Here is a 10,844-nt window from a genome sequence, read left to right as displayed (position 1 = left end):
TTACAGTGTTGAGTGAGGGGGATATGTGTGATTCTGGCTCGAGGAAGGGGCTGCTCTGTGGTGGCCCTTCAGTGCTGACATTCATCATCCCTGGGGATCCATGGCACTCCTTAGCTGCTAAATCTTTTCAAGAAGTGTTTATGTGGTTTAATCTTTTCACTAAAAATGTAACTGGTGGGGAGGGGGGGAAATACAGTTTTTAATAGCTACTCTTGTTTTGTACTGATTTACTACACTGCTGAACTGCCAAATGAAAAGCACTTGGCTTTACCTTTGAGAAAGACTTCCCCATACACTCCAAACTTGGGGTCTTGGGTAATCTGTTGAGAAGGATATACTGAAAAAAGCCAGTGTGTTGTATAAACAACATGGTACAGCTTCAGACATTGGAGGAGTTTTGGTCACTTGGGAGTATTTGTGCTTGGTTGTTACTTGTGTGCTCTGCCCCTCCCCACTGGTGATTTCTTTACTCTCAACCAGGGCTGGAAGATTTATAACGAAAGAATTCATATATAAATTGAGGAGAAAGTAGTGGCAAAGAGGGCTTTCCAATATTCCCTTTGAAATGTGTTTCTAAGCATTTATCTTCTTGCTATGAAAACAAAATCCCTATTCCAGCTGTGGGGTGTGGATTAACTGGGAGATGGAGAAGCCCCCACGCAGGACATCAGCAGGATGAACTTGTTTATTGTTTGTACAAATTTCTCTAGCTTTGCCATTGTGCTTTTGCCTTCTCAAGTAAACCATTACTAATAAAACCAGAAAATCCAATGTTTTAGAGACCAGAGTTGAGCACAGATGTAATCTGAAATATGTTTGTAACTAGAAAAGGCTTTATAGTCCAATTATCAACCTTATAGTGCTTAAGGCATTCAGAAAGGGAGTGTAAAAACTTTAGAGGCATCTTCCAAGAAAACCACACGCTCTTTGGGTGGTCTTTTGGGGAGAAATGTTCCTTTGGATATTCAAAATGTGCTAGTGTACTTTCCCTGCCAAGCTGCTCATCTACTTCTCACAACACACTGTGTTTTCCAGAGCTTGAGGAGAAGATTCAGATCTGAATCCCACCCCTCCTCTGTTCCCAGGTGGCAGCAATTGCTGCAGTTGTTGGAAGCTCATTGTGTCTGAGCATGGCCTGTTGTAAAAGAAAATGAGGCTCCACCATCCACCTGGGCCTTGAGTCTGATTCTCCCAGGTCCTAAAATAAACCCTGGAGTGACAGAACATGTGAGCTGGAGGCACAGCAACACTTTGGAAGGAGATACTGCCTGAAGGAAGCTTGGATCACAAAAAAGCTCTTGAGGTTTTTTGTTCCTATTTCTACTCAAGGTAAGTAGTTATTAGAAGTTGTATCTTCTTGGCTGTTCTGTGGCCTGTGTGTCTAATCCTTGACCATTATATCTGTTTCAGTTCCACAAAGTCTGTTTTCTAATTCCCCAGCAGACTAAATAGTTCTGCTAAAGGCTGAAGATTAAATGGCCCATGAAGTAGAAAGACCTATCACCTATAGCAGAGATTGTCTAAATAAGATATCGGGATCATATGTGGGATAAATTCCTATGGCTATTGAGAATCCCTTACAAGAACAGAGCAGTGCCATGTCTGAAGTTACCAGTGTTCTACACTGCAAAAGGGAAAATAAGGCTAGAAGTCAAAGGCTTTGAATTAAATGTATAAAATACGTTAGAAATTATTTTATGAAATACACTGAGCGCCTGGGCAGGGAGAGGAATGTATGATTTGGATTCATTTAAGATCAGTCCTTCAGCTTTCTTTTTGGTCTCTTGCCTCCTCAAGGACTGTGGCAGAGCTGACAGCAAAAAAGGCTGCGGGGCACTGGGACAAGCAGTGCAGGAAGAACAGTTTCTGGAAGCTTAAGGAATCTTGAGTTCTATTCAGTCTGCACAAAAGAAAGTCCTTAGTGAGTAGCATCTTTTCCTCCCTGTTACCCATCAGAAACAAAGTGTTCCAAAGCTTGAAGGTTAATAAAGGGCGTTTAGGAAGCTCCATTAAAGCTGCAGAACAGTTGTTTTGGGTGTAAGAGTGGCAGGAACAGTGAAGTGCTGCAGGGTTGCTGCCTTGGTGGGATACTTGCTGGGGGCAGTTGATTTTTAAGCCACCTGACAGATGTGGTAAATCCAGCCTGAGCACCACCCCTTCCCGTGGGATGGACCCACTTGTTACTCACCAGCAGTCAGAGGTGAGTGTTGTGTGCAGGGCAGCAGCCACAGGAAATAACATCTGTTTTTCAATTTCTTTGAGGTGAAATGTTTTTATTTCATCCTTAAAGATCCTGACAGTTAGGCCTGGATGAATGATTTCAACGAAGTTAGGCAGTGTGAATGGCCTCACACAAAACTAGATTGAAAGGGCCTTAAAATATCAAATATCAATAATCAGGAGCAGGCACAGCACCAATGAGTGAACTGGTGGACAGACTTTTCTAGCAGCCTCAGGTGATCAGTGATTTGCATCCTGCAAAGTCTGTACCCTGTGTATCTGAATTCTGGAGCAGTCAGGAAATAGGTCACTGGATTACTGTGGAGGTTCTTCCAGATCTGCCTTAGACTCACTGCATTTACAGACACTTTGCACTGCAGTTTCCCTTAAACCTCCTTGCTACTGATGTTTTTCAGAGTTTTACAAGTACAAAAATGCTGTGTAACAGGGAGGACCATTGCTGTTACTTACCAAGGTAGGAGCTTGCATCTGTTCCCTGCCAGGCTGAGGTAGGTTCCCATCCAAAGACAGAAATCGCCTACTGCCGCCTGAGCTCTGCTTTCATTTATTTGCTCTGAGCAGGAGCTTTGCCCTGAGCAGGATTCCTGCTGTATGTTGTAAACAACCTGGCTGGTTTCCTTTGTAGCCTGAAGCACTTCAGTTTGGGGATTGTTTATTTTGGAAAAGAGAAAAAAATTTTTTTGAAGCTTTATAACCTGGCCTGCTCACAAGCTGCCTCATGTATCAGCATGAAATGGTTCTATGCACAGAACTTTTTGCTGCCTTGACATTTTCCAGGTTGACTCTCCTTGGTACTAAATGGTGCTCTATGACCAGAGGCATGTGAAACTCAGAAAATAAACTTTCAGCCTTTGCAATTGTTATAATGACTCCAACCCAGATGTGGACTGATGCCTCTATACTTTAGTTTTTCACCACTGACAGTTCCTGCTGCTCTCTTCTGATGCAGTTTCTAGTGAGCAATCCCCACAGGGGCAGGAGAGGATCCTGTCTGTCCATGACAAGAGCAGCTAGAGACACTTGGGTACCTCTTCCCATGTGTTGTGCCTGTCTCTGATGCTCAGCACCCGAGTTCTTTGCCCACCTGCCAGAGAAGAAGGTGTGTTACCTATTCTGTGAGTAACACGGGTAGTTAATAGTATTTTTTTCCCAAGGTTATAAAATACTTCAGCTTAACCTTGGTACTTTAAGTTGGTTCAGCTGAATCCTAAGGTTACATCTGTGTTCTCAGTTGAGACTCTTAAAATATTAGGGACCCATTTAGGTCGATTTAGTTTTGAATGGGTATTTAATAGTATTCCTGGCTTAACTGTTGGGGTTTTAGCCCCAGGTGAAGGGTAAGTTCCCCGTGTTTCATTTCACTGCACACCTCTGTTGTACAGCTAATTTCACATTTTGGAAAACATAAATCAAAATTAAGTTACACAAGCACATGGGGTTTGCACTGCAGTCCCCATGTTGTCACATAAAACACATCCCCAGCTGCAGTGAGGTGAAAGTAATTTCACTACTCTGGGAGTAACTCGGGACTCTCCTGATGGAATATTCCAATTGATGGAAGGAGCAAGGATGACTATTCTGAAATTACTTTCACCAGAGGAGAGGAATTCTGTGAGATGAGCATGGAAAAACATCAAGGCCGGATGCAGAGACACACCTGAGCAGGGATGTGGCTCCAAACCCTTGCTCCCTGCTGTTCTTGTTCCCTGCATGAAGGGATGTAAAGTTTCCATGATTTCAGAGGAAGGTGCTGCTTCAAAGAGAGCAGCTTTGGATGTTATAATGTACATACGTTTGTCCTATGAAATAGAATGCACGAAGTTACTTGATCAAGGAGTGACACAGGAGCTCGTGTTGCTGCTGACTGTGCACTGTAATCAATGTTCAGCTTTGCTTGTGACCTCCTAATCGGAGGGCACAGTGTAAATTGCCTTGAACGTGATTGGAATGGACAGTGGTAGCTGATCATTTGCCTTCAGTCTTTTGTCCCGTACCTCGAGTGCCTGGAGCAGCCAGACACTGTGTGTCCCCTGATCCGTGTCTGCAGCCAGTGCCTGGGGTGTGGTGCTGCCTGGGCACAGCGAGGCACGGCCCTGCCTCCTGCCAGAAGAGCTCACAGTGCAGTCTCTGCTCAGGGGTGGATTTTTTAATGACTTGATTCTGCAAAATCTCTGGGGTGTGTGGGGAGGGAAATAGGGGCAGGTCAGGAAGGGATGAGTTCCTGTAGGTGGAAGTACAGGAGGAGAATTCTGCCTCACTGTTGTGTTCTCATAAGCTTCTTTGAGCCTGCAGAAAGATGATAATTAAACTAGACAGAATCTTAAGCTTTTGCCTTGCCTTGCCAGCAGCACCAGACTTCAGAGCCTCCCTCTAAAAGGAGCTGTGCCTTGTGCTGGTTCTGTACATGCTTAGCTGTTCTTGCACCATATGGGTGTACAGTGGTGCCTTTGTTTTAGTCTGACCTTGACCTTGAGGTCACAGGTTTCTGAAACTATATTGGACATGTGGACTTACCCTGGCTGTTGTAGCTACACGATCATTTTTACCTGATTTTTTTCTTCTCTCTAAATATAGCAAAAGTCTAGATGTCAGTGGATTGGAGCAATGCAAGGAATTTAATTCAATCTTTTCAATTTCAGTGCCATTGTCAAAAGGAGGAGGGGAGACTTGGATAACTGAGAAGTATTTAGATAAACTACATCCCAGTCACAAAGAGGAAAGGCTTGCTAAGGGTTTTGCAGACAACAAAACCAGGAGAGCTCAGAGTGTACCTGCTCTAGTAAGTAGTAGACTGGCCTGGTACCGCTGTGTATGCAAAGATTGCCAGCTGATATCCTTCTGCAGAGAAAGTCCTTGGGGGTTTAAATAGAGAATTTGTCAGGAACAGCACCTTGACTTAAGTACTGGTGAGATGGATCACAGAGAACAAGATCTTTGGCATAGTCAGATCCTAGACCTGGTCATGCTTAAAGCTGAAAGTCAACACCTTGAATTCTGCCCAGACAGAAGGAACATTCAATTCAGCTGTGTCAGGCTGCTGCAGAGCAAAGACACAAAAATACTTTTGAAACACAAGAACTCTTAAATATCACTGAGGGATCATAACATTCATCTGCAGGATTGGGTTGTGGCTGAGTTGAGCCTCAGTCACAATTAAATTGGTTCTGTAATTTTAAAATGACACTTACTGACATCTTTACAGAAGAGGCCACACTGCTTTTGTGATGTGTTTGAGTGTGTTCTGTCACCTGGGTAGAAAGAAGAGGTCATGTGTGTTGTTTTTTTAGTCTCCTGTCTTGACAAGAGTGCGGAGAGTTGGTTTCTGTCTGGACCTGAATAAGTCTTTGTGAAGGTTGTTAGAACCATTCTTGCTCAGAGCTACTAAAAAGGGGGGAGGGGAGGGGTAAAGGAAGAGAGAGAGATTAAAGGGGAAAAGCCAGTAGGTTATAAATGCATTTTCCTCTGTGCTGGAGGTTAAATAATATTTTATGTGTGTGACAGATACTGTGATTAAGGAGCTGTTAGGCAAAATGAGAGCTGGGCAGCAGAGGGAGCAGAGATGCTTGAGGGAAAAGGGTATGAAGATGTTCTAGTGCTGAATTCTCTTGTGCATATCTACTGTGTGATGTGTGGCTTTGTGTGCCTTTCACTGGAGAGAAAAAAAAATTCTACAGATATTTAGGGTGTTTTTCCCTTTCATTGCCTTTGCATCTTTTCTGTCTGAGATGTGTCAATGATTACTAGTGACATTAGAAAATGGTCAGAGTCTCTAATCTCTGCTGCTACTTCAAGGTCTAGGATTAGGACTGTAGAATGGCATATGATAATCTTGTACATAAATCATGGCTTTAACAAATGAAAAAGGTTTATCCTGTTTACTCTGTGGCAGACAGGCTCGCCCCTCTGTCTCTTGCTCAGCTTGAGGACTCCTCAGTCACTGCAGAGCTTCTGGAGTTTAAGCTGTCATCATATACCCCTCATTCAAATCAGCGAAACCTGGGCACTCAGACTCAGTTTTAGATCAGGTCAATAAATACTTGACCTATCCTGGGTTGTATTTTAATGTTCCACAGACGCCTGTCATTCCCAAAGGCTCTTCCTCACGCTGCACGAAGCTGCCTGTGTAAGCTGGGCTTCAGACAGGATGATATGCCTGTCTCATCTCATAAGCTTTTTACTTCCACTCAATGGACAATGTCTCATTGAAGCAGCAGTAAACAGGGAGCAGTGTGTGCTGTTAGCATGCACTACAAAGCACTGTACTTCAGTCATTTAACACAACATGGGATTTAAAAGCCCCCCCGCTTCCTTTTGCAGAAGACAGTGTGTCATTCCACTTACTCAGCTGATCCACTTTTGACAGACACAGAACAGAAGACAGAGCAGAAGGAGAAAAGTAAAAAGTCTCAGTTTGGAGGCTCTCTGTCCAGGCTGAAAATAAGAGAAAGCCTGGAACATTAAAAGGTCCAGGTGAAGTGGAAATTCATGGCTGTTGAATGTTTGTCTGAGTAGTGGGATGGTTCCTGAGATCCTGTGAGGTCCAGCAGAAGTAGATCCCATGAAAGAGGTGGGCATATAACCTTTCCAAAAGAACTCACTGGAAATGTTTTATCTTCCTTCACTGAGCAGAGGAAACCATGGAGTTAACAATCTAATGGATACATTAAAGCAGCACACGTTGGGATGGGGTAATTATTTTAAATCACTCCAATTCATTTGCATGTATTGGGTTGGTTGGGGAGGGAACTGCTGAGCACCGAGGTCTTCTGCCTGGTATGTGAGCCTTAGCTCAGTGGATGTTTGTTTCCTGCTTTGTTAAGACAAATTAGCTCTTTGCTGGCTCCCTTTTAGGGTTAATGTGTTCATAACGCCTATTCAAAAGCCACTGAATAGAATTCTGCTGTTTTCCTGCTGGTGGTGGGTCAGTGGCTGAGTCAGTGATAGCAACAACCCTCTGTACGTTCCCAGAACGGTGTCCCACTGCTTTAACACAACCTTCCCACCCCGGGACGGGTCACTGCCAGCATTTAACCATCTTCCTAGTCAGAACAGCAAGGGAGAGCAGCACCCAGCTTTGCCAAAGGCAGACAGATGTGTCCCGGTAGGGAGACTGTGTGCCTTGGAGCTCCCCATGGGGAGGCAATCGGCCCCTGCCGCTGGCGAGGAGCTCCCGGTGCCTCGGCAGCGCTAATCGGGGCTGGCTGTTCCCCGTAATCCCCTGATCCTTCCCATACGGACGGCAGCACAGGCGGTGTTTGCGTGTGTGCCCTTCTCCCCTGCTCACAGGGCCGGCTCTGGCGTGCGCAGCAGCGATTAGATGGGTGGTGATCAAAACATGATTAGCAAAGCTGCAATTAGAGTGGAGGCCAGGAGGGCAGTGGCTTACTGCAGGAAGGGTCACAACTGGTATCTGTCAGAACAGAAATAAATATGAGAGATGGCAAAGGATTTAGCTGCACTCGTGTCTGAGGAGACTGTAACTTAAATAGCCAGGGCATTGCCAGGAAGAAGCTGGGAACACTGGAATTTTAGAGAAAGGAGGGGGGGAACAAAGAGAGGAAAAAAAGAAAAGTAAGACGGGGTTTTCCTCCTGACCAGGTAATTTCAAAAGGGACTTTTAAAAACACCAGAGGTAGATTATGTAGGGAAAACATGGCCTCAGAAATAGAGATATCTGCATCAATTCTAAATTTTGTCCCAGACAGTTTTTGTGACTGATCTACAGGAATGATCTTCATCATTTCCTTCATCAGCCCGACAGTACAGGCAGCGCAGGTATTGGCCGTGCTTTGCTGAGGCTTGGGAAGCTTTGAACATATCAATGTGTGGAATTCTCTGAGACTATGTGGAAGATATCTCTTGACGCTGCAGCCTCCCTGCTAGATGTGATGCCTTTGAGATGGCCAGGAGTGCAGAGGGATCTGTACGAGTAGAGGAACAACAACAGTTGGTGAGAAACCAATTGCAGGACAAACAATGGCATGTTTTTAAGGACAGGGTGCCGAGGAACCTTCCACCAAGTTCCTGTACTGTTGCAGAATGATGGAACATTTTGCTCCTTCTTTTCCTCCTTTCCCAAAAATACACTTAGAGAAGGAAACTGCTGGAATCTTTCTTTCCATTGTGGGGCTTTTTTAGCCGTAGTTTATGAGACCGACTGAAGGTTCAAGATGTGCTTTTAGAGAAAACTACGGAAAAACAGTAACTTGTTTCCAGAGGAATAATTTGTCCTGAAGGTAAAAACCCAAATCTTTGAGGTGTCTGTATGTACTTAATTTAGTGAAATCTACCCACCTTGTTGTTTTACAGCAAGTAAGAGTGCTTGTTTTGTTTTGTTCCTTAACATTCCTTTGCAGTATCTGCCAAGTGTTGATTTGTGGATGACCTGTGCAGTTGTAAATCATCTTGGCTGACCCTTTGTCACTTTTTTTTTGCTAAATGTCACTGAGTTTCACAGATGCCAGTAGGAGACCAGAGGTTTTGGTACCAGGGAGCCTTTGAACATGTGATGGCATTGCTGGAAGAGCTGTGTGTGGCAGCGCCAGTACAGTCCTTATGGCCTTGCTGCTTCAGGCCGATTGTCATGCTGGATACACAACTAGAGGATGGTAATTTGGTTCATTTTGGAATCTCTGAGATAGGCTGCAGCCCAGTAGGAAAGCATCTGCTTTTCTTTTTGCTGAAGAACACTGCTGGAACTTCTCTGTATAAGCTCATTTGGAAACTCATTGCTTAATTTTATTAATATGTGATGATTTGGCTTCTTTTACCTACAGAAAATTACTTATCGGAGTAAAATGCAAGAATATTGGCTATGAAAGGGGAAAATAAAGAGTGTAATTGTGTTAATTATCAGAATACCAGACATGTAATTAATATGCCACAGGAATAAAGAGCAAATGTACTAATAGCACATAATTGGACTTAAACTACACCCTTGGTAGAAGTCTCTGCAATGGAACTGTTGTGTTTGTGCTCCTTTTCAAATTAGCAATAAGGAATAAATTAACATCCATTTTCTTCCCCGTACAAAGACAGAATCATATTGTGGGGCCGGGTAATGAATTCAGAGAATGCCTTTACATTCCCATATGGCTCTTGGGGAGGGGAATACTCATGCACATGGCTCTTCTCCCTTGCAGGGGGAAGGCAAAGAGGAAAACCTCATTGTGTGACCAGATGTTTGCAGAATACCATGAGCCTAAAGAATACAAAACATCTGTAAGCTGAGAAATTTAAACACTGTCACCAGTACCTGGTGCAAATGTAGGAGCTGGTTTCTCCACCCATCCTTTTATACCTGGTGTGTTACTGGACTGTGTTGTCAGACAAGGAAATAGGGTAGGGGCAAGACACTGTCCCAGAGGGACATCTGTGATAGAACTGGAAAAAAACCCATAGTTCTTCACTCAGCAAAGACTTATGTTAATAAAGCCTAAATATTGTTGAGGTCCTTAACAAGTATTGCTTTTTAGGTAAAGACTGGAAAGCCAGTCTGTTCAAGGTATTTCAAGGTATTTACAGTATATCTTGATTCGAGGTATTTCAAGGCATTGCAGCACTTGTTAATTTTTCCTCCCCTCTGTTCCCTTCTTTCCTAAATATGTAAATGGAAAGCCTAGAAATTCTGTCTTATTCAGTTGTAATGCACCTGTCACCACAGTATCCAGACACCTGCCTTTTGCTTCACAGAAGTATTGTGAGGGTGCATTAATTAACGCTTGTAAATGCTGGAGATCCTGGGATGGAAAGTGCTAATGAGTTGTAAAATATTATAATGATGATGCAGAATATTCAATCTCCCTTTGTAAGGAAAGACTTGCATCTCCCCTTCATTGCTTTCATGTTTCTGGATGCATATTTTGCTGTAGTAGGTAAGTGTGAGTAGGAAGAAGATTGAACAAGGTGGAAAGATTGCTAATGCTGCTGGTTTTCTTGTGAGGGAGCTGGTTGGTTTCATGTACTTCTTTGCTTATTGAATTTTCTTTTTGTCTCTCTGATGAACCCCTACTTCAATGGCTTGTTGAGAATTCTCTGAACGTTCAGAAATGTCAGGGGAGAAGATTTTCTTCTTCAGATTGCCAAGGCCTTAATTTGCATCCCCTAAATCAATTCTCATACATGATCAAAGCAGTTCTGGAAATTTTCAAGTGTGGGGAAAACCAGTCCTCCTAATTTTTTCTCCTCTAAAATATACAGCCAGGTTCCAAAGCATTAAAAAATAATGATAAAAGTCTTAACCTACCAAATGTAAAAACACATGAGTTTTATGCCTTTCTATGTTCAGAGTGTGTATATTGGGGACAGCAAGGCTAGAAATGATCTAACAGGTCACCTGTGTGTGTTTTGTCTTCCAGCTGGCAGGGGCATTGCTCTGGCACGGTGTTGTGGAGTTTTCTTTTGAATGACCTAAAAGATCCCTGTACTGCCTGTTGCCTTACAAGAGTATTCTGGGGCTTCATAGACCTCGTTGTGCAGAATTAATCCTTTATATTCACCCCAAATTACCATTTTCCTAGTCTCATTATTGTTTGTTCTTCCTGCTTGCCTTAGACTGATAAAGCCATGTCAGAACCAGAAAACACCAAAATTCAAATTCCCCA

Source organism: Aphelocoma coerulescens, chromosome 21, assembly GCF_041296385.1.
Source record: "Aphelocoma coerulescens isolate FSJ_1873_10779 chromosome 21, UR_Acoe_1.0, whole genome shotgun sequence".
NCBI lineage: Eukaryota > Metazoa > Chordata > Aves > Passeriformes > Corvidae > Aphelocoma > Aphelocoma coerulescens.
This window is presented reverse-complemented; position numbering follows the sequence as displayed.